Source organism: Strix uralensis, chromosome 5 (genome assembly GCF_047716275.1).
Source record: "Strix uralensis isolate ZFMK-TIS-50842 chromosome 5, bStrUra1, whole genome shotgun sequence".
NCBI classification, from domain to species: Eukaryota; Metazoa; Chordata; class Aves; order Strigiformes; family Strigidae; genus Strix; species Strix uralensis.
In genome coordinates, this window is record NC_133976.1 from 76088525 (window position 1) to 76113736 (window position 25212).

The window sequence follows — 25212 nt, forward strand, 5'->3', positions numbered from 1 at the left end:
GACAAACTTTTCCATTAAGCAAGCCAATATTAAGTCTATTCAATCTTTTACAGTATGCACTATTCAGTTTCAGGTTTCCTCAGCTGAAAGATGCTTCCTGATAAATGGGCATTTATCCCATTTATGGCCTTTTAGCTACCAGCTCCATCTGATCTCCACTATAAATATTCACTGGATAAGACATTCTTGTAAATTTTGCTGTGTGTTAATTCTACGGCTCCTGCCACCTAATTGTCCTTTTCTTTGAACCTTTTCTTTGATCTTCATCTCACACATACTGTTAACTAATTTTTGCAGTTCCACAGGATGAATTCTAGTGTTTGATGCTTCTCCAACTTAAATGAGGGCCAGCTGCTGATATCAATAAAACAGTACTGCCTAGGGAAGAAAAAAATGCAGCAAAAGGCTTGATATTGCTGAAAAGACAACCAGCCACATAACATACTTCTTACTTATAGGACCTGGCAGCTTCTAAGATTCAGGAATAATTTTAAAAAATAAACACTGAGTGAATCAAAAAAATATCACAGCAGGGTATTGGTTCACTGGAAAACCTTACTACTGACTGAATGATAAGTAGATGTTGAGTTACATGGGGGCGAAGAGTACATGCCATGAGTTTTACTCAACAGAAAACCTAAGGGGACTATATGTGTTGGACCATATCTGAAACCTACATGTTCAGATAGTCTTGATAAGAGAGTACCAGACTCCTCTGTACCTCTGAGATTCTGAAGGTCCTCTGAAACCTTTTTTGTTGAGTATGTTAGGATACAGCTTGAAATCCAAGTTATTCATAATCAAAGAAACCTTGGTTTTTTAGTCACCAGATGGGCCTTTAGTCATAGAGTGGACAAGACCTCTTGGATCTCTGAGTCCCATCTCCTGTTTTCACAGAGATCATGTTCTTAAACTCCTTGAACAAATTTATCAAACTAACTGAAAAGTTAGTGTGAGAGTCTCTCAAAAGAGGCAGTGTATTGAGTTTGGAGTTAAAATGTCTTCTCAGAGGGAAACAAAGACATAGGTAGCGTATTGATGAAATTAGAGTATAAATATACTTATATTTTAAATGGATTTTTTCATTTTTCTCATATAAAGACAGGGAGCTCAATAGCTTAAAATGTATTTTTAGTGAGTTTGTGAAAGCTTCAGCCTGCATGTTCTTATATAAATGAGTTGTTTTAGTTGGAATAAGAAGGAATTCTTGCAGTCTGCAAACATTTAGTCTTACTGAATTGTCTTCAGAGAGAAAACAAAATAGCATTATACAGGAATTTTGTGCAAAACAGCTTGTCCTGTGTTTGTGAAATGGCAGCATGTTAGAAAACTGGTGCGACAGTTTGATGGGTTTCCATGGAAACTGCTAGACTTGAATGCATGGGTGCACAAGGAAGCTTGCCAGGTGCCCGTTATTGGTTTGGAGAAGGAAAAATTACATTTCCATGACAGCTATAGATTAGCTGAGCAAGTCTCTTTCCAAAGTGATGTACTTTCAAAATGGATAAGCGCCGACCAGTCTAAAATTTGTTTGCACTTTCTACAGCGAGCTGTGTAATTTGATCTCCCCTTGAAAATGTCCAGATTGGAGTTTCTGCCCATTGACTGTTTCACTCAAGACACTCAAGTCTTCTGCTGCAAGGTAATTTTCTGGAAAAAACTCTTAACACTGCAGGTAGGATGAAGAAACCAAAATTGAAATGGGAGAATTATTGCCTCAAAGAGAACCACACAAGCGTTTTGAACACCGATGAAATATGTAATAGAATGAACCACAAATAGGGCTTATGTGATAATCCTTTACACTCACTACACTTGTCTGCTGGGCTATTTTTAAAAATCCGAACATAACCAGACCCTCGGTTAGTGTAAATCACCATTGCTTTGATGAAATCAGTGTAATACTGAAAGCTTCTCTAAACTGGAGATTTAACTCAGTGTTGTTCAATGAGCAGATATTGATTAGGAGCAAGGGACAGGCTGAACTGTACCAGGTGTGCTTTCTCAGTGTGAGTCTGTTGCCTTCTTCCATTAACTCTTTGAACACAACCAACATTTGAATAAGCAATGCAAATGCCAGAATGTCACAGTCACAAGTGAGAAAGGGAGTGAACAGTTCAGGAGGTAATGACAGAGTTTTAAACCTCTGAAAAACTGCATAGGAATATGATTAGGGTAACTGTCCCTGACTGCGGATTGATTTGCTTTGGGATCCAATAGATAAGAAGTCTTTTCAGAGGCCACTTTACAAATGCTAGGGATATGTGAACAAAATCTCATGGAAGTAAATTCACCAGTTTCAGCTGACAAGGAATTTGGTTTTATACTCTGGCAAATACTCAGGGAGGAGAAAAATGGGCTGTACAGAACACATGCACAGAAGGAATTCTAGAGATCCTAAAGCACCTGGCCTAAGTCCAAAGAACATGGTGCAAGGGTAGAAACTCAGATGTTTCATTGTTTTGTCTAGGTCCATGAGTCTCTCTCACAGTTGGCAGTGAAAACTTTGTCAGTATGTAAGAATCTTCTAATACTCAGTTTCTGTGAAAAACAGCTTTTAAACAGACTGCCTACAGGTATTGTGCTCTGGAAAACAACAAACAACTGGTGAACCTTGTGTGTCCACATCCATGCAGGATGTAATTGCATCCCAGGAGCTTGCTTCTCTAAAGGGAATCTACACTCAGGGCATTTACAAGAGATACCTTATAAAAGAAGAGAACACTGTGACTTACCCAGACCAAAGAAACCTTATAAGTACTTAGGCTTATTCTTATGCAAACCAGAACAGCCTAGTAAGTCACTAAAAATGAGAGGTCCATTAAGGAGTCACTGAACAAAAGCTGAGGACTTTCATGAGTTCTGTCATTTCCCAGAAGGACTACTCTTGCACAACTGTTAGCCCAGATGGTGAGCTCAGATTCTGGATCACTATAACTATTCATTAAAGCCTCACCTATAACAAGTCCAACAATTCAGGAACAATGTTTTTATGGATCTTTAGGCATACATTAAAAATGGCTTTGTATCCACCCTCAACTTCAGTGAAGACTATTCACTTTTAGATTATTCTTTCCATTCAAACTCCCAAATTGGGAGGACTACCTTTATGTGGACCATGTGTGGTCTGGATGTCTGAATTCCTAATATAGTCACTGGAGATCTAGGACTCTTTCATTTGTCCTCATGTAGGCCCACAGAGCCGTTTCAGTTATCCTATGGTATCTTTCACAGCTTTTATTTGTGTGCATAAAAGCACAGGATTCCCTTGTGCCCTGCATCATATTTGCTAGTGCAAAAATGATACTTCTGGTATCTTAAAGGAATTTCTGTTCATCACATATTTACCTACAGACAGCTAAATAAAACACTGATTCTCCTTTGAATAGAATGGGTACTTATGCACTCAACTCACATGGGATATTGCTTTCAGATTCCTAATGTAGATGTCTACCATCTGAAGCTGAATCTTATCCTTACTTCCAGCTTCTCTTTCTAAATCGTGGATACTTCCTTATGGGTCTTTATGCTTAGCCACTCACCAAATGGTATCTCTAGCATCAAGTATTCATGTCAATAAGTGATTGTTTAACATAAGCTGTATTTCACATAGCAGTCTCCTAATTATATATGCATATGGCTTTATATTAATTCAGTGATATCCTTTTAAAAAGACAACAGCACCACAGAGATTAACAGCAATACTCAATGGAAGCCTAGGCCCAAACTTTTTTGTTTCATGAATGATTCCTTTTCAAAACACACATTGTGTCTGTCTTAAAGTGGATTACTGCATCTACCCTAAATGTTGATCTAAACCTTTCTGAAGGGTCCAGCCATGAGTCCGTCTGAGGGTAGCTACTGAGACACACAACTGTCGTAGGTGTTGTTTCTTTTCATACTGCCTCTGTCGCAGATGGGCCACTTGTGTTATAACAGTAGAGGAGGCGGGAGTGAGCATTATCACTGCACAGAGGGCAGCTGGCAGAGGTACAAAACAGTCTCTGAACCCCATACATTATCCAGCGGGCTGAAAACAGGACAATGTAACAGCTTCGGAAAAGGCACAAATAAATGTTTTGTACACACGTCCATTATTGCATGTGGTACTTTTCCATTCTTTCATTTGACTAAATCACAGCTTCAGGACAAAATGATGAGACAAAAAGAACCTTGTACAAATGTATTTAGTATAATGGCTGAATGAGCTGACTCTGGAGAGTCTTGCATGTTCAGGCAATTTTTTCTTTCTGGTTTTTCTTGACACTAATTCTGTCTCTGGCTTCCCATAATACATAATTGATATGGAAATTAAAGCATGAGTGAAGATCAAACAAAAAGTCACAGTACTTGAACTTTGTTATTCTTCCTTTCCTGGATGAAGTAATTTGTATTACAGTAATGCAAACTCAGTTACACTAAGCAAATATCAATGTCTGAAAACAAAGACACGATACTGGACAACAACATTCTGGCTGAAGGATTTGCAAGAGATTTTGGAGTTAACAAAATATATACCTTCACATATTTCTGAAGCCAAAGTTAAATCAGGAAGCCTTTTAACCTCAAAGTACTATATTTCTGAAAGGAAACAAAAGACAAGAGCTCTCATCAGGACCCCGTAACTTCCTTTCATGTTACATGCATATGTTTATCATAGTTCTTATCTCTCTAATGATAAGAAACCTTTATAAAATGGGAGATTCACTAACTTACCTGTTCTTAAGTGAAAATGACATCTTGCAACCCTTTCAAACCTACCAGGAAGCATTGATCACTTAATGGGGCTTGAATATAGCAAAGGGTTGTTCTACACTAGATATAATCAGTATCTCCGCAGAATAAGAGTACCAGAAAAGTACATGAAAAAAAATATGAAAACAAGAAGAGAAACACAAAACAATTCTGAAAAAGTACATCGAACTTCCCAGTGGGCATCTGAGTTTTCAGATGTTTAATCTCACATAGCCGTACACTCAAAGATACCCTTATCATCCAGATGCTGCAGTCTAATGAGAATGTCTCAACATATAATGCCCTCTCCCTGAGCTTTGACCAGTATTACTCAAAAAAGAGCCTTAGCAAAGGTTTCCACAGGCCTGAAACACTCTTTGAATTTAGGCTCTACAGTTTTCACTCATACTGACATGAGATAGATTGGTGGAGCAGCACCTTAGCACCCCTGAAGCAACAGGAGCAAATGGAGGCTCAAAAAAAGTCAGGCAATCCCTCACTCTCTTGCTACCAGGCAGAAGGAGGGGACCTAAGAGATGAGGGAGACTGGAAACAGGTCCCTGCTCAGGGAGGCAGGAAAATCCCCTCCCGACCTCCCTCACCTTCCATGGTGCCCCTTCACAACAGATACAGGGCCCTGGAACTTGTGAATGAAGCAGAGAAGGATGAAGAAAATGAGTCAAACAATGAGGAAGGTCAAGGTCCACCTAGGCCAGGTCGCTCTAGACCAAGTATTAAAACGAGTTCTAAAAAGAACCCCAAAAGGGTCATTGTAGTGGGTGACTCCATTCTGAGGGGTGCTGAAGGCTCAATATGCAGACCAGACCCACTTCACAGGGAAGTCTGCTGCCTTCCTGGGGCCCAGGTGAAGTACCTCACAGCAAAACTCCCCACTCCAGTGAGAACCAAGGACTACTACCCTCTCTTGGTTTTTCAACCAGGAGAAGTCCTAAAGCAATGAAGAGAGATTTCAGGGCCTTGGGGAAACTGGTTAAGGGGTCAGGGGCACAAATTGTATTCTCTTTCCTCCCTTCATTTGTGGGGATGGATGAAGAAGATTACAGGAGAACCCAACAGAGGAACTTGTGGCTCCGAGACTGGTGTTACCAGCAGAACTTCAGATTTTTCAATTATGGGTTACTATACAGGACGACAGACATTTTGGCATCAGATGGGATGCACCTGTCCCAGAGGGTGAAAAGGATCTTGGGACATGAGTTACCTGAACTCATTGAGAGAGCTTTAAACTAGATTTGAAGGGGAAAGGGGACAAAACTGGAACTCCCAGACATAAGCCCCAGGGTAGATTACCACAGTTTGCGGGCTGGTGTGCCAGCGATGACCCTCACCCTGCTATCCCAGTGGAGGCAAGGGATGGAGACATGCAGCACAACAAAGATGCAAGGGATATTGATGGATCAGTAACTGTTGTAACACCTGTGAAAGCTCAGGCTGGACTTAGGACCTCTAAATGCAAAAAGGTGCTGGGGACATCAGCCCATCTGATGTACATCTACACCAGTGCACACAACGTGGGTAAGAAACAGGAGGAGCTTGAAGCCATGATTCAACAGGAAAATTATGATGTAGTGGCTATTACAGAAACATGGTGGGATGTCTCCCACGACTGGAGTGCGCCAACTGATGGCTACAAGCTCTTTAGGAGGGATAGACAAGGAAGGAGAGGTGGTGGGGTGATGCTGTATGTTACAGACTGTTATGATTGCTTTGAGCACAAGTATAGTGAAGACAGGGTGGAGTGTCTTTGTGTTAGAATCAGGGGGAAGGCCAACAGGGCAGATGTGGTAGTAGGAGTCTACTATAGGCCACCCAACCAGGACAGAGAGGTGGCACTTAGGAGAAATCTCATGATTGCTTGCCCTTGTTCTTGTGGGAGACTTTAACTTCCCAGACATCTGCTGGAAATACAACACAGCAGAGCGGGACCAGTCCTGGAGATTCCTGGAATGTGTGGGAGAAAACTTCCTGACACAGCTGGTGAGCGAACCGACCAGAAAAGGTGCTCTACTGGACCTCCTCTTTGTGAACAGAGAAGGACTGGTGGATGATGTGGCAGTTGGAGGCCGACTAGGGCACAGCGATCATGAAATAGTAAGTTCTCTATTCTTAGAGAGGTCAGGAGAGGGGGTAGCAGAACTGACATCCTGGACTTCCAAAGAGCTGACTTTGTCTTGTTTAGGCACCTGCTTGACAGAATCTCTTGGGAGATGGTCCTGAAGGGTATAGTGGTCCAGGAAGGCTGGACACTCTTTAAGAAGAAAGTCTTAATGGCTCAGGAGCAGGCAGTCCCCAGGTGCTGTAAGAGAAGCCGGTGCCAGAGAAGACCACCCTGACTAAACTGGGAGCTTTGGCTGCAACTCAAGGAGAAAAGAGAGTTTATGGCCTTTGGTAAAAAGGGCTAGCCACTCACAATGATTACAAAGATGCTGTGAGGCTATGCAGGGTGGAAATCAGGAGGGCTAAAGCCCAGCTAGAAATTAATCTGGCTTCAGCAATCAAGGACAACAAGAAATGTTTCTATAAGTACATCAACAGCAAAAGAAAGACCAGGGAGAGCCTCCATGCCCTGCTAGACGCAGGAGGAAACATGGTAACAAGTGATGAGGAAAAGGCTGAGGTGCTTAATGCCTTCTTTGCCTCACTCTTTAATGACAAGACTAGTTGTACTGAGGGAATCCAGCCTCCTCAGCCAGAAGACAGACACTGGGAGAATGACCCCCCCACAATCCAGGAGGAGATAGTCAGTGACCGACTGCATCACATAGACATACACAAGTCTATGGGACCGGATGGGATACACCCGAGGGTGCTGAAGGAGCTGGCTGGGGTGCTCGCCAAGCCGCTTTCCATCATTTACCAGCAGTCCTGGCTGACCGGGGAGGTCCTGACAGATTAGAAATCGGCCAATGTGACGCCCATATATAAGAAGGGTCAGAAGGATGATCTGGGAAATTACAGGCCTGTCAGCTTGACATCGGTGCCCAGGAAGCTGATGGAGCAGCTCATCCTGAGTACCATCACACAACACATGTGGAACAACCAGATGATCAGGCCCAGTCAGCATGGGTTTATGAAAGGCAGGTCCTGCTTGACAAACCTCATCTCCTTCTATGACAGGGCGACCTGCTTATTGGATGAGGGAAAGGCTGTGGATGTTGTCTACCTTGACTTCAGTAAGGCCTTTGACACCGTTTCCCACAGCATTCTCCTGGCAAAACTGGCTGCTCGTGGCTTGGATGGGTACACGCTTCGCTGGGTAAAAAACTGGCTGGATGGACGGGCCCAAAGAGTTGTGGTGAACGGAGTTAAATCTGGTTGGCGGCCAATCACGAGTGGTGTCCCCCAGGGCTCGGTTTTGGGGTCACTCCTGTTTAACATCTTTATTGATGATCTAGATGAGGGGATCGAGTGCACCCTCAGTAAGTTTGCAGATGACACCAAGTTGGGTGGGAGTGTTGATCTGCTCAAGGGTAGGGAGGCTGTGCAAAGAGGAGAGATCTGGACAGGCTGGAGCGATGGGCTAAGGCCAACTGTAGGAGTTTCAATAAGGCCAAATGCCAGGTTCTGCACTTTGGCCACAACAACCCCCAGCAGCGCTACAGGCTTGGGGAGGAGTGGCTGGAGAGCTGCCAGTCAGAGAGGGACCTGGGGGTATTGATTGACAGCCGGCTGAACAGGAGCCAGCAGTGTGCCCAGAGGTGGCCAAGAAGGCCAATGGTATCCTGGCTTGTATCAGCAATAGCGTGGCCAGCAGGGACAGGGAAGTGATCTTACCCCTGTACTCGGCACTGGTGAGGCCGCACCTTGATTACTGGGTTCAGTTTTGTGCCACTCACTACAAAAAGGACATTGAATTACTCGAGCGTGTCCAGAGAAGGGCAACGAAGTTGGTGCAGGGTCTGGAGCACAGGTCTGATGGGGAGCGGCTGAGGGAACTGGGGTTGTTTAGTCTGGAGAAGAGGAGGCTGAGGGGAGACCTCATCGCCCTCTACAACTACCTGAAAGGAAGTTGCAGAGAGCTGGGGATGAGTCTCTTTAACCAAGTAACAAGCGATAGGACAAGAGGGAATGGCCTCAAGTTGTGTCAGGGAAGGTTTAGACTAGATATTAGGAAGCATTTCTTTCCAGAACAGGTTGTTAGGCGTTGGAATGGGCTGCCCAGGGCAGTGGTGGAGTCCCCATCCCTGGAGGTGTTTAAGAGTTGGGTTGACATAGAGCTTAGGGATATGGTGTAGTTGTGAACTGTCAGTGTTAGGTTAATGGTTGGACTAGATGATCTTCAAGGTCTTTTCCAACCTTGATGATTCTGTGATTCTGAGATACTGTGAAAAAATATCTTTGGCTCTGTGACAGTGAATTAATCAGTTCTATGAATAATGAGTCAACTAGAGTGATAACATTCTTGCCTATACTGCAACAAGGCAAAAATCTGATGCAGCGCTAAAGAATGTCATGGACTTCTTGCATGTTCTACTTTACTTTTTAAAATGCCCCTCAGCTCTTTTGGGTGGATTTTGCAAGGGACAGCAAACGCTCTTGCCGAAATAGTTATTGCTTCTGCAGATGTTGAGGGTTTTTCCTCTGGGAAGGACTGCACTCATGAGGACATGGGAGCAGCTTGTGTTTTCATGGAAGTTTCACTTGGAAGACAGATATGCTATTTTGTGAACCGGTAACCTGAAAATGGGACACAGATGTGCACAATGTAAAATGTACATTCAGTTTGTCTGACTTAATTCTTCAGAGTTAGCCACAGCTGAGGTACTTCAGGAATAGAACAACCACCAGGAGCCAGCTAAGGACTTGCAAATGCTTTGATTCATTAGAGAATTATGCACATACTTTGGAGTTTAACCAAACAACAGATAGATGCAAAGACTTAAAACAAAGTCCATACTTACACGTTGACATGTACTACAGGTCTTCCAGAACTGGGGCACAAGCCAGTAAGAAAAGTTGCCCCTATGTTAAACTCATCTGGGAGTCATGTACTCTGTTGCAGCTTTATAATACATGAAGCACGATTTGGGAGAATAGTTTTCCCGTCGTACATGAAGATACAGTTCACTTCTCAGTAACACTTCATAACTATAGGCTGTTCAATTAAAGTTTGACTGCAACAGGATTCTTAGATTGGCTTACTGCATCCCTCAAATTCATACAATCATCGGAGTGTTGGCTGGAAGGGATCTCTGGATGCCTCTAGTCCTGCCTCCCATAAGAAGCAAGACTGTTACCAACACCAGATCAGATCAGCTGTTGCTTTGCCTAGATGAGTCCTGAGATCTTCCAAGGACAGAAAGTCCCTGACCTCTCTGGGTAACCCGTTCCAGTGCTGCACCACCTCCCCAGTGAAGAATTTTTTCCTAACATGTAACCTGAACATCCAAAGCTGCAACATGTGACTGTTGCTCCTTGTTATACCATCTGGCCCTGTTGAGAAGACTTTGTCTCAGACATCTCTGTAGCTCCTAACCAAATAGCTGTATGCTGCTGTTTGACCAATTATCTCTTCCCCAGGCTAGGCTAGATGAGCTCCCCAAGCTCTCCTTGTAGGTTTGTGCTCCAGGCCCCTGATCATCCTATTAGTACTCTACCCTCTGTAGTCTCTCCCCTTCCCTCCCGGGCTTCAGCGTCTGTGAACTTGAAATTATTTGAAGTGCAGCTTCACCAGTGTCAAATTATCACCTCCCTTTGGACTGCTGACCACGCTGCCCCTGACACTGCCCGTTGTGCAGACTGTGTTGTTTGCAATGAGAGTGCACTGTTAACACACATAGTTTGGCATCCACTGTAACTCCCAGGCCCTTTTCAGTCAGTCTGCGCTGATGCCTGGTGTTATTCCTCACCAGGTGCAGAGCTTTGCACTCCCCTTCCTGCACTTCATGAAGTTCCTGTTGGCCCAATACTCAAGTTTCTTTGGATTGTAACTCTGCTGTTCAGCATGTTAAGCATTCCCCCACTTTAGCGTCATCTGCAAATTTGCTAAGGGTACGTTCTGTCCCCAAAGTTGAGTAATTAATGTTAATACAAGCTACAGGAATTAGTACTGATTAGATGTTATTCTATGGTGCTCCCAAAGCTCCTGTGAGAAAAATGAAACATCCCAGTCAGGATTTCTAGTTGTCAAGAAACAACCAAGTATGGAATGCCAGAGTCCGCAAAGCAGAAACATCTGCTGAATAGTTCTTGCTTGTTGCAGCACAGTGTACTCGGGATGAGTGCAAAACGATGAGAGAAAAAGACCTACATGCTCAAAAAGAATTAATGAGAGCAGAAGAGATAAACTGGCTAATAAGATGTGGATGAGAACTGGAAGGGTGGAGAGTATTTGTCATTTTAATTTTGTTTATAGCATTTGTATTCTAGCCGAGTTCTTCACTGTGAATTTATCCTCCCCAATGAACAACGCACCTTTGAGGTACCTCAGAAGTAGAAACTGAAAACAAAATTTTGCAGTCTCTACTGTTTTAGCCATAGGTTCCTCCATAAAGGTAAGGAATCATTTTTTTCTCTACCAGGAGAATATTTCCCCAAGTGCGTGTGAGCTGGTGATATCATATGGGAGAAAGAGTAGTTTTCTAGGACCCAGCCTCAATCTACACACAGAAGAAAAAGTAAGCAAACCACCTCTTGTGTTGCGCACTAATGTTTAGAAGAGGTATCAAGCAGACTGTTCTTGCTTAGCACAAGGCATTGCATTTCATTAGTTTAGAAGAGACCTCCATTTTGCTCGACCCTACCTTTCAGATATCATCTTTCCTCAGGACAAGAAAGCTTCAGCATTCAGTATCACATCATAACTTTGTTGCAGATTGATCATGGCAAGGGAAAGGAACATTTACAATGCATGGGAGGGCAGTTTCTTTTGATGGAATTGAGAACATGTATGTCTACAAAAACAAACTCATGCATTTTTTTCTCCTGAAAGAGGGAAGAATAACTTACTAAACAGGTCCCTCAAGCCTGATTGAGAACCAGTTTTTTCAGGGAACATGTCGATCCTGACTCCATTTTAGACACAGCAAGCCTATTCTGTGACAGAGTAACTCCATCAGAAGATACACTTACACTGTTTTACCACCAAGAGGCTCCCATGCATCCCTTCAAAACTTCTACAGTGTGAAAATCAGCTTGCTTCACACTACGTGTTAGCCCATATCTCTGACGGACCGCTGAGGAAGGACTGTCTGTTTCTCTGGTGACACGACACTGCACCTTTTCTCACATTTTACTGTTTGCATGGGGCCATCACATCCACAATGCATTTGTATGCTCAAAGCAGTGGCATAGTCAGCCCTCCTTGCACTAATAAACAGTTAATCCACAAAAGTGGAACAGCTAGAGTCAGTTTTCTTGAGACTGTTTCTCTATTCAGATGATCTGATACATGCAGAAAAACAGTTCAATTTCTGCTCTCAATCAAGCTGATTTAGGCTCACACACTAGTGTTGTAAATCACCTGGTAATGATTTGCAGGGAAAAGCACTTTTTTTTCTTAGAACTGTTTTTGGTTGATTACTGGAGACAAACTAAGAGTCATTTGGTAAACATCTTCTCTCAGACAATACTAAAAGGCCCAGTGAGCACCTGGAAAGACAAGAAGCATGAAGTCATCAAGACTGATTTCATTTGAAGCTTAATGCAGACTGAGGCATGACAGTAACTTAACCTTTTATAGTAAAATTTGGCCTTCAGTACAAAGCATTGACCACCCTAAAGCCTTACACATCCTCCATCAGAAATAGAACTGCAAAAGCAGTTTACCACAAAGAGCAACTCCAGCAAGAAGTAGTTCTCCTCAAGGTGAGGTTTTGCCCTGAAATGCTGAATCAAGAAGAATCTGAGAAACTCTCCTTTGGTCCCAGGAATACACTGCCACTTGCTTTCCCCACATAAGGTATCTTCCCTCATTTTTCTTCATCTCCTCCCTCAAACTGGTGTTAAACTGTTCAATCCTTCGTTGCAGTGAAGGACATTGACTCAGATGGGGATTACGCGTGCAAGGCAGAACTCACAACCAAAAGCAGCTGTTGCAAAAGGTTGGGTTACATTTGTTTTGGATCTAGGCTCAGCTGGAAGAGCAGGGCGCCTTGTAGACTCTGACTGAAGTGCATGGGGAAGTCACCTACCTCCTCTAGGCCTGTCCCTCGCTAGCTACCTACCAGAGCAGTCTTCATTTGATTTGGCTTTTATCATCAATTTGTACAATTTATTCCTGCACTAAGTCTATACAATGCATTATCTCACAGGTTCATTTCCTTGCAGGTGTGTGCTCAGCAGAGATCGGTCTATAAAAGCTGCCATCAGCTATTGTCAAATCAGAAATGAAAAATGTTATTAGTGAGAATTGTGATTCTTTTTCCCACTAGCTATGAATCAGCGGTCTACAGCTTGTTTATTGAGTTACAGAATATTGGCAAAATGATGCCATTATGCCCAAGGAACGTTCTTTCAAATTTTTTATAATGACACTGAAACCCATTGTAATTGTGTAACTGCACTTCCTCTGGATTGAGACAACCTGCATTGTGGGACGTCTCACAGTTTAAGAACTAAAGTGATGAGAGTGTCTTAATCGAAGACAATGGCCAGGCAGAAGGGAGCAAGAACACATAAATTGCCCAGAGCTATTTGCTTTAGTGTGCTCTTGCCCTCATGGTACTGTATGCCTGGCCTCCAATGCCTCCTGAAAGCACCAGCTGTTCTCCCTGCCCCTGCCGTTGATCCTGGCAGGCTCCTATTAGCCACTGCTCCCACCAAGCCCTGGCTCCTTCCCTGAAGAGCAGCAGCCCTGGTCAGCCAGGCTCAGCTACTTCTGCCTCTGCTCAGTGCTCCACCAGGTAGGTACCAGGAGCCGGGAGCTACTTTGCTGCAGCTCAGCATGAGGAAACAGTTAGGTCAGTATCTTCCCTGAACATAGACTTACATTTCTGCAGACCCATGAGGTTAACACAGGAGGTTATGATTCTGATCTTGAATAAAGATTAACAAGGACCGTATGAAATGCAGAGCTAGCACTGAAGAATATACTATAGACATAATATAATATATTCAATCCCTTGAAAGACAAACTGGTGTCTAGACTGGAAGAGAGACTGACTTTCTCTCACCTAATTGCAAATATCTACAATGTGGACATCTGGAGATGAGTTAGGTACGTCAGGCTCACTTTGCAGACAGTAGAGAAAGCATAGACACTTGCAGAGTAGCGGTCCTCTGACCCTTTTCAGTGGCTCCTTTTGGATGAGGTACAGTATACTCAAAGCCTCCCACTGCTCCTCACAGTCTGCAAAGGGGACCCAGGGTGATGCTGCTGCAGATCACTGTACGACAAGTTGTTCTTTCAGCTCAGAGCTCTGTTGTTCAAAGGTGAATGGTTCAAATGGACAGAGAGGAAAGGATTTCTGAAGAGCCTGAAACTGTGACCTTCCTGTCATATTCAGCTTGCAGGAGCTGGATGGCTGCCAGAAAAAAATGTCCCTTCCTCTGGGAAGCTGATGGAAGGAAGTGTTTCTTCCACAAGTCCTGCCCTGCCACCAGCAGCCTCAGAAGCTCTGAGCTCCTGGCAAATGTAAAACAGAGCTCAGGACCTGAGGATAAGCATACTGAATGTAAAAGGAAAGGAAGGTGGTGTCCATCTGGGAAGCCAAACCTGGAGGAGAAGAAACTGTAGCTGATGAAGACTTATAACCAATGCCCTTGATGGCTGCTCATTCAGTGGCATAAAGGTTGGGTACATGTTTGTCAGCAAACTTCAAAGGATCTCTGGACCAAGGTGATTCCTGACCAAAATCCTGCCTCCTGAAAGACAGTGAATCTGGTATAACTTAGGGGAAAAAGAGCTCCAACAGCAACTACTGGTTAAGAAATAGGGCTTGACCATCATTGAAGAGAAACTTGGCTCCTATCTTCCATCTGGAAAGGTAACAACTGAGAAAAAAGACAAGAAGAGAGATATTTTTCTAGTTGTAAACTCAATTGTTGTTCCAGATGGTGGCAGAAGAAAGTCACAATATAATCACAGAGTACTTGCATCCCTGTGTATTCTGATGATTAAATGCCACTTACAACTACTACAAAAACAAAAGGTGTCACAATCAAAGAGGCCAATAAGCTGAAATTTTGCTGTTACAAAAGCTGATTTCTTTCTGCAGATCTCACTTTTCATCATGTCTTTGCTCCCCACCCTGTTCGTGTAACCCATAAAATACTATCTTTCTTCCTAAATATGCCAACAGTTATAATTGCACCTGGCAGGGAACTAGAGTTCTGCATAAGAAAGTAACAAATCAGGAATGTTTCTCCAAATCTCTCCAGTAAGAATTGTCTAAATGATATGAAAGGATAAAGTAAGAAGGCGGCACTGTCATGGTCTAGTGCCATCATCATGCAGTGAATGTCAGAACAACACCACCAGTGTAAAGCAGTCCAGATCTGCCGCTGAACACTGACCTACTAAACTTTCCCACTACCAGGGTTTTGCATGGCAGAAAAGAGATGCTCCCTTCACTTCACTATCTCTACAATGTAAGTTTTTAGACCCAAAACAATATTTTTGTTTTAGGAGTATAGCAGTGTCTTCCATTGCCTGTTTACCAGGCAGATCCAGGCAGACAATGCAGAGGAGGAGGCCAACTGGAGCCATGGTATTAATAGCTGTGAAGAAAAGAACATTATCATGTCTAATACAGTTATGGACAGATGGCCTGCTTGTAGCACAGTAATCCTGCAATCCAGTTTCAGTCCTCTGCCTCAAAATAAAACATACCAAATAATGACTCAGGATCCTCTGCTTCTTTTCCAGGGGCAAGTCTCATTACAGAAATAAGTTTCCACTTTTCCTGGCTGTTTAAATCTCTTATGTTGAAATTGAAGATTTATCATCGTATTTTTCTATTCCTACTTCCATTGCTTTCCTGTTGAATGTGACTCCATCTGCTCCATTTTAGCTGCCTGCCCTCCCTCAATTGCAAGGTGTCTGTGAGAGCCCCTGCAGAGCGCAGTATCTTGCAGCAAAGGCCTTGCAGGAAAAATTCCCCTGTTCCCTCCCACCACCATTCCCCCAGCATCTGTGAAATCTCAGCAGTTACGACTTGTCAGGCTGCACTAGAGCTTTGCATAGCTTAGTTTGAAAGAAGCCAGACAAGGTGAAAAGGAGAGGAATTTTTTCCAGCTCCTCTCTTTTTTGACAAGTTGATGGTTTTATATGGGAAAAGATGAGAACATGATGATTTCTAAAAAAAAAAAAATAAGTAAAAATTAGAGAGAATGAATGAAAGGTGGGTTAATCACGTGTTAGATGAGAGGCAGTGAATCACTGCTGACATGTGTCATGACAGCATCTTTGGACTGTGCTAAAATGTCTTGCATTAAAATGCCCTGTGTATCACCCCAAGTTGCTTGGTGATGTGCTGGGCACACTGGCCATTCTGAGGCAGGGCTAAGGACAGCTTGAATGTTTTTAGACTGCTTTTAAATCTCATTGGCTTCCCAGCAAGTACATGCATCCACTAGAGTTTTAAATATGACCTTGGAAGGGCAAAGTGTATGGCACACAGTGGCAGGGTGCCCTCCCAGACTGTCACAGCTCCAAGTTCCTCCATGTGCTCAAATCTAACAAGCCAGATCCCGAATTCCCTGTATTCCCTGCTCCGTCTCTACAATGATTAATAATAGCAGAAGCTTCTGTGCTGTCTTCTCTTTTCTCACTCCTACAGTCTTGTATTTAGATTGTTGCTAATAGCTATGGCTGCTGTTTCTCCAGCATCTTAGAAATCTTTGCAGTATCCAAAACTCACATTGTCCTTTCTATTCCTACTGCCAAATCCCTTTGTTACTGCTTTTGTTGGCCGATACTGCACTGTGATCCAGTCACCAACCATTTAGTGCACACCTACACAGGTATGGACTATAACCTATCTCAGATGACCCCTAAACCACCTAGCCCAGGCACTGGCAGCAGTCTAGCTATTATAAACTGAGACACACAGTAAATTAATCCATGCAGTAGTGTAGCTGAAGAACTGCGTAATTCTGTAGCTAGTCCATGAGACACCATAATTAAAATGGACTCAGATATCCATATGGTATTTGCAAAGTGCAAAGCGAATATAACAATAGTTTACTGAGGAGCACCACACACACATATTTGCTCCTTCCTATGCACCTTACTTTGAAATAAACAAAAAATTCAGTACGATGTTAGAGCTGAAGAGTTAAAAGCACTACATCAGAAACAGAAGATACTAATTCCTCAGCGAGCTGTATTTGTTTACAAAGCAAAATACAGATTTCGTGTCATGAAAAATATATGTGACTAAACTCTGTGCTGAAGTGACTCTCATTTTCCTCTTTGTACCATTTCCTGCCATGTTTTGAATTTGTGGCTGACTTCACAGAGGTGAGGGAGTTGTAATTTCAATCTCTTAATTTTGTGACTTCCACTCATTTAAATCCTCATATGTGAAGTTGCATGCAACTTCACCACAAAAAGGTCCTCAAGTTGAAACGCGACCCTTGCACACTGCCACTCAAAGCAGCCAAACAGCAGAATGATGGCAGCCTGAATGAAAAGCAATAGCAAAACAATAAGGATCAGCCTAGCCCTGTCAAGCTGCCATGCTCAGCCAGGCTGTTGCTAACAGGGCTCTGAAAGGGCTAGTTGGAACTGTGACTAGAAGGCAGTTCTGTCTCCTGATAAAGCAAGCAGACGTGCTGCATTTCCTTGTAATCTGTGATGCTGGATTGCCCATCTTTCACAAGTCAATCAATTTTTTGTTGTAGAGAATAGGGAGTGGAGAACAGGAGGGAAGAACCTGAATAAAAAACTCTTTCATCCTTCCCTTCCTTGGACAGTCTGGTTTGGTTTATTTTATCTTGACTGTAGCAAAGGATAAAATAGCCTGCCTTAGGACTTGTGTAAACATTATTTGCAGAAAAGGTTTTGTTTTCTCTTCCCTTCATGATTGAAAGCTACAAGCTATTAACATCCACTGTCATTTTTAAAAAGAGTATCAACTAATCTCTTGACTGTGCATTTTAGATACAGCTGTACCTAACAGTTGCCGCTGTTCAAAAAGCCAGACACCAACATAAGTCTGGCAAAAGAAGTGTATAAGAGTAACACTAAGCAGCAAATAAAACATTGGTGAGGTAACGGTACCCACACCACCCTCTTTCTTCCCTCCTCTCAGTCCATGGAATTCATAAGCATTGCTGTCAAAACACACACTTCCTAGTTTTGTTACTTTTAAAGTAGTTTCAAAATTCACTTCCTAATGACATACAGCTTCACAATAGAAAAGTCCTACAGTACTTGCTGCCCCAAATATGCTCAACTCCTGCAAGCCTGCTTGGTTCTCTTGACTCTTGTGAAGTGATGCCAACATAAACCACCACAAAACTGTCCCATGCTGCAGCTTTCCACAGCTCTGGTATCCTTCTCACCCTTAACACAGCTCAGCGAGCGAGCTCTGACAGCGTTGGAGCTGCTGGTCCTGCACATGGAGCTCCTCTTCAAACCAGGTTCATCAAGTACCTGAGGCACCATGAGACCTTCAGAGCTCATCTGCTGTGATGGGATCCACCACCCTTTCTGCTCTGTTTGTCCTCGCTGGACCCAGACTCATTTCTGTTCTCTCTCTGCTAGCACCTTTTCTCCCTAATAGATTCCCAGTTCCTCTCTCTGCTGGGACTTCTGAGCTTCACTTTTAATTGCCACTGTGTGCTCTTTTCCAGCAGGTGGGACACAGATCTGCTTGTTGCCACTCATGATTGCTTGTCTATGAATGCCCTAAGCTCTGCTTCTGCCCTCACATAAAAATTGCATGAACAGAGCTGTAAACAGAGATGCAGCATTAGAATTATTCCAGAATAATTCCACTGATAGAATATTTCTGGAACATCACTTTGACCACGGAATACTTACTGTTTCACAAAAGCAGATTTTTCTGGAGTTGGTTTGTTCAGAAGTAAACCTCTATCCTGGAATAGTTATTGCATAAATGCTTTTTGCTCAATAGTTATTCTTTCAATCACCCCACACTACCATAAGATAGAAGAAAGAGAAGAGAATTCACAGTATGAGGGAACTGTGGTCAGACCATTCCTAAGGGAAGCTGGATTAATGAGAAGGCCTGCTCCAGTTTATTTTTTCTTTGCTACCCTTCAGAGAAAACTTTGGAAAGTGTTTGCTGGATGGCTTTCATTGTCTTGCTGCCAGGCTAGTAACTGATCCTACCACCTCATTAGCTAATCCACTCCCAAATTAAATATGGACTGGATTCAACAGGCACATACGCAGGAAGGGGTAAAGTAAACAAGTGTAATGGAAGTGTAATTGGTTTTGATGTGTTGCAATGTCAGTAAATGCTCTGCATTAATTAGTGTTCCAGGGCAATCTGTCTGGTCTCCTACCTAACTGCCCACAGAGGTTGTTAGCTTATGGAGGGATATATACAGAGAAAGTTTTTTGATTATTCCCCCGGTATGAATGTCAGAATCAAATGACATTGAGATGAGAAAAGGACACTGAATAAAACAAAATGCTTAGGATGGTAGTGTGCTTTCTTTACTTAGACCATAAGGTTAATTTGCCCTCACTTACCAAAGGTTTTATAAGCACAATACAATGACTTACCATCATGTTTTCCTGCTAACACTGTTTCAGTCCTCACTGGGTTTTTCAGTAAAGATGGCAAGGGACAAGACTATGTCAGAGGCAAAAATGGGATGGGAGGGACCACATTACCTGATGGCAAGTCTGACTGGGAATTGATGGAGGTGGCCATGCAGCAGGAGCTTGGCCACAAATGCTGCCAGATCAGGGAGCACTGGAAGGGACCAAAGCAAGCATAAAGGTGTCCCAGCCAGAGATTGCCCTGAGCAGTGACCCTGCAAAGCACTGCACCATGTGCCAGAGCCCCTTTGGAAAGAAAAATAAAGATCTTGTTCCTGCACAACAGGCACCCCCTGGCTGGTACCAAAACATCTTCTCTTATCCACCTAGCAGATGATGTTTTTTTTCCAGTCTATTCATTGTGGGGAGGAGATGATGGTTTTGCTGGGAGAGCTGGTCAGCCCTTGGGCTCCCTACTGGAAGCCTGGTATATCACCACAGACTGTCTTGATGTCAGTGTTTTTGCAGAAGGAGGCCATCTCAAACAGTGGAGATGGCTGAATGCTGAAAATGTGTGTTCACAGCTATGATAGTGAGAGGGGATAAATTAATGGAGTGCACTCTGCATTGAAAATTACATGACAAGGTAAAGAATGGGAGTAATAAAAAAAATCAGTAATGATGTATTCAAGACAGAAATAGGTGTAGACCAAATCATTTCACTATAAGTTAACGATGTGTCTTTTGATCAAATTCACTTGCAGGATAGGCTGGCTATATTTTTTTAGCCATGACTGAAAAGAAATGCTTCAAGTTATTACTAGTCCCACTGAACTACCTGATTTTTTTCACTTTTCTAGAAAGCCTATGTTCTCTTCAGCAATATTTGGACGCAGTTGTAAAATTTTATTGTTTGCTCATGGGGTCACAGTACATGCCAGTCCCTGTCAGCAATAGCTGGTTTGCATTCAGAGTATGTGCCACCACTTTATAACGTCAGCACAAGTTCAAATCGTAACCACACTAGAGGAAAAAAAAAAGATAAGCATATTCCCTAGGCAGAAAGACAACCTTCGAGTTTATATGTCAGAGTAGGCAAAATAATTAAATATACAGGGGTGTTCACCTGTTACTGAAACTTCCCAGCTTACTGGAACTCAAATAAAGCATTTCATAACTGATGAAAATGAGGGCATGATGGTTCGATTCTTCTGATTGTCAGGCTCTCATGCAGCTCAGTGAAAATATAGCCAAAAGCAAAAAAGTCAGGAAGCCCCAGATAAAACAAAAAACTCTCAGTAAATCAAGTGTAAAATGTCTTCCACTAATACTAATTCAGATTATAAATGAGTTCACTCTGAATGCACAGATGCCCCTTTTCTGTTTGCTTTCTGGAAAGAATCCAGCAGTGTGGTTTGCTGGCAAAAATGTCAGAAGAAATAGCTCATTTATGTCAATTTTTGAATCTAAAAATGTTATAATGCCTGCCAGTGAGGAAAGTGTAATAGTTTCACAGACTCACTTAGGGACAGAGACACAGCCCATGTCATTCTGCATGTGTCCAGCTAAAAAACAACCAACACAGCACAAGATTTCACCTAGCAAATCCCTGAAGGAAGATGCAGTTAACTTCCAGTAATGAACCTCTCCCATGTAGAACAGCATGTAGGAGCTGTTCAGGAACAACAGAGGTATAGAAGAGTGGAACCAAAAGAAAAAATTATGTAAGAATTATTTGCTCATTTAAAGAAATATCAGTGAACGTGAGATAAATATGACAGCTTAATACTTACACAGGGCTGATATGTGACATCTCAGGCTTTACCCAAGGCTTGCCTGTAGCAAGGCTGTCCCTCATGCCCAGAGGAGAGGATGCACTGCCAGATTCCCTGGGCACATCTCTGGGTACTGGTCCCTTCGGGCTGTCTGCTTTCTGCTCTCCCTGAGCTCTGTTTCACCGTGCTCACTGACACCAGATCGCTGTTGCAGGGAAACAGAAGGAAAGCTTGTTTAATAGTTTTCAGTAAGGAACTCAATGGCTTGTGGTCTCTTCCCTTTCTTGATTTTTGATTATTGCCCCTCAGCACCTTTTGTTTATCTGCTATTTTTTGCCTTTTTTGCCTGGTGGGGAAGGTAACTAGTTTCAGAGGTCAAGCATCAGCCCAGCCCTAAGACTTATCGATACAGACAGTGATCAGTGGCAACAGGAGAAGGGATAAGGTCAGGACAAGTAAGACAATCTCTCAACTCCTAATTCATGTCTACTGCCAACTCAACAGCTGTGTCTTGGAGACTTCTTAAATTACAGGTGGTAACTTTTCATTTAGCAGTCCTGAATAGATTTTTTTTTTCCTCTGAATTTGTCCAATCACTCTTTGAACCTGTTTAAATTTCTAGCTGTCATAACAATCCACCAGAAACAGTTTCACAACTTAAGCACACACTAAGTTTTCAGAAGAGAACCCACAAACTATAGGAGATATATATATAGGCTATATAAAAATATATTTAGATATAGGCTATATATTCAAATCTATGTATGTATATATGCCTTCCATATAAACATATTTATATGTTTATACATATATGTACATGACCAAGTTGGTCTTAGATCATTTCAGTATGTCTCATACAGTGCAAGTCTTAGCCGTCCTGTGGCCCTCTTACTACTCAGATGTTAAGCTCTGTCCTGGGTAAACTTGCTTCTTTCTGTTCCCTGTCTCATCTAGGCTTTTGTCTCCTGCTTCTATGTACACAAAAGCAGCGCTGATGAATCATGTTCCACTCCTCCATGGTGTTTTAGGTTTTTCCCTTACATGTACCCAACAGCTTCCCTGGCTGGAGCTACTGGGATATTTTTCCAGCTGGCATCCTGGTCTAGGTGGCAGTTGCACGTACTGGGCATTTTTGGAAATTAATAGCATCATTCTACATTTTGTACATTAGGAAAAAAATATGGCCTGCATAAACATTACGTAAAACAGTCATCTCCAGTGCAGTCTCCACCTATGCCAGATAGCAAATGGACTCTGCAGGACATCATTAACATAAGCAGTTGCTAAAGAAATAAAGCAGGCTGAAAACATCAGCTGTATTTCTCTTCACCATGCCACTTCATTTCTTTACAGCCCACTCTTGGAGAAAAGTGGAGAGAAAAGCTGTGCCAAATGGTGCTTGTAAACACAATGCCTCTTGCACTCTCCTTTCCCTGGGATGCTGCAGTTGGGTAAAGGAATATCCAAGATTAGGTCAAACCCAGGAATTCCCTAGAGTACCAAGGATCATTATGGGGAAAGCTGTCTGAAGCAGGGCTCAGGGGTCTTCCAGACCAGCTTTTTTGAAAAACAACATTCAGGGGCTATGTTTTCTTTTGGTTGCATGGAAAAACATCCAGATTTCCTTCTAAAATTTTTCAACAAGCTAGCAGTTAAAAAGGAGGATGGAAAGTTTTCATTTGAAGAAGTCACACAGAGAAAGCCAGTGAGTAGACAAAAGCCTTTAGCTCCATCTCATGACTGTTGAATATGTTTCATGAAGCAGCCTCTTCTGATGAGATGAAGACTAGAAAGCAAGTAGCTTCAAGAGACATAATTGTTATGACAGAAAGCAGGGTATCTGAGCAGAGGTCTCTCACCAAAGAATGGTGAGTTAAACTCCCTAAGCTCTTGGTGCTGTATGAGCCTGGCATGCTCAAGTCTTGCTGGATGTTTACACTGACAAACGATGCTAAGGAAGCAGGGTTTTTTTCAGCTTTTTGTTCCAAGCCAAAAGGTATCTGTAATCCATTATCTTCCCCATTAAAGTCTCTTGATGCAGATCTGTTAACTGTTTGGAGCAGTAGTCTGTCTAATTTTATGAGTGCTGTTTTGCAAGCCTACCTGGCAGACTATGAAAACAAACTTCTCAGGAAAAGATGTTTTCTCTGGCAGGAAGCCAAGGTGTGCACTGCAAGCACTAGACAAGCACAGGAAGAAAATGTATCCTGTCATCTCTACAACCTGCCAGGTGAAACCTCCTTGAAACTGCAGACCAAGCTTGCATTTTAGTTTTCTTTTGGCTCATTTTCTTCGTGCACCTCACTGTGAATCTGACACTTTTCTCATCCAGTATTTCTTCAGAATTTATCATTTTGTCCTTTCCTCATATAATTCAAGCTGACTTTCTGGTGTAGATAGCAGTCATCCCTTCTGTCACTGGGGTGGAATGACAGCAAATGACCAACCACATCTACAAAGTGCCCAACTCTGTTACCACAACATAGCTGATGTTCAATGCCTTTTTTTGCAAATAGAAAACTGTGAGTTCTAGGAATGTCAGTTTAGTACTTCCAAAATTACATAGTTGGCATTATAAAAATTCAGACTCTTACACATATTCTTTTTCCATGAATACATATGAAGTGTGTTTTCAGGTTTAAAGGCAGTGTTATCTTCTGCTGTACCCATTTCTGGTGGGAATTTGCGTGGGTTGTCTTTTTCCTATCCCTTTTTCCATCTCACACCCCCCCTGAAAATCTGGACTGTCTGGTCCTGTCAAGAGATCCACAGGACCTGTTGATTTCATAGGTCAGAGGTCAGGCCAGTTTTGTACAGCTGAGAAGAAGGCTCAAATTCAGATATCTCACAGGAATGTAAGCCAAAGCCAAAACAGATGACGTTTTTCTTGCACTGTGTACAAAAAATTAGCATCAAGACTAGTGTAGCAGGAATACAAGAGATTGCAGGAATGTTATATAGGATATAAAGTATAAGAAACTTATTAACAGCCTTGATTTGTTGTTGTTGCTTTCCAGGTGTAAGTCCCTCACTGATGCAACAGTGACCTTATAAAGGTACCTTTATTTTTGGTGGGCTAGTCATCAGGCCTGTAACCTCTGAGGAAAGCAGCTCTGAAAGCCAGTGACCATGTTACTATGGTGCTCCAGGTGCATTCTCAACACTTTGGATTTTGATGACAAGATTGCTTGAATAAATCTGTGTATGTAATTTGGTTTCCACTTTCCTTCTCACATGTGCACAAAGTAATCTCTATGCCTACCACTCCTGCTATTGCCCTTAAGGATGCAGCATGTTCCTCTTGTTTTCCTCAGTTCTTTCCCATCACAGTTTGAAGTCTTCAGCTATGCTCACTAACAAACTTCGTCCACCACTGATTGAGCCAGACCAACTTACATATGCTGAAAATTGTGTACTTCTTCCAAAACACATTACCATGATGGAAGATGCGTTTGCTTTGTTATTTCCCATTTCATTTTGGCTTAACTTCTCCATCTCACCTCTCATGTTTTCTATTTCAGTGAGGCATTTGATTGCAGAATCTCCATTTCATAGTTTCTGGAAAGTCTCATCTGATTTCACAGGTGAAAGTGCTGTATCAGAAAAACAAAAGCTACACCAGCAGGTATTATACGAGTGCATGAGAATTAGTTATAGCACGGCTAGTAATTCACACCAGAGAACTGAAACATTTTTACCTTAACCCATTCCAAAGGGAACTGCCTTTAAATGCATGAAGGAAGAAAAATGAAGGGCATGCTATCAGAAGGTTTGCCAAATATGCAGACCTCCCCACTTCTCCCAATAGGTCACATCCTTTGGAAACTACTGCCTGAGGTGGCCTGCTCTTGTCCCAGTCAGCCCTGATTTTACATCAAATACCATATCACGCTCAACCAACTGACTACAGAGCTTTAAATTCATACTACTGAAAAGATCGATTATGTTCAGCTTCTTGACCACCACAACTCAGAAGTTTCAAGCACTTTTTCCACTAGTTGACAGTGATCCTGGCAGCCAAAAGGTCTGATTCTCTCTAGCTCAGTTCTCAGATATCTGCAA

General features: G+C 42.6%; 1 long non-coding RNA gene across 1 annotated transcript; it reads left to right on the top strand.

Annotated features, from left to right (window-relative positions):
* Positions 1-1545: 1545 nt before the first annotated feature.
* LOC141944709 (uncharacterized) lies at positions 1546-24360 on the top strand. The gene is made up of 2 exons (XR_012629313.1): positions 1546-1642; positions 24168-24360. It is a non-coding gene; the product is annotated as an uncharacterized LOC141944709 (long non-coding RNA).
* Positions 24361-25212: the final 852 nt, after the last annotated feature.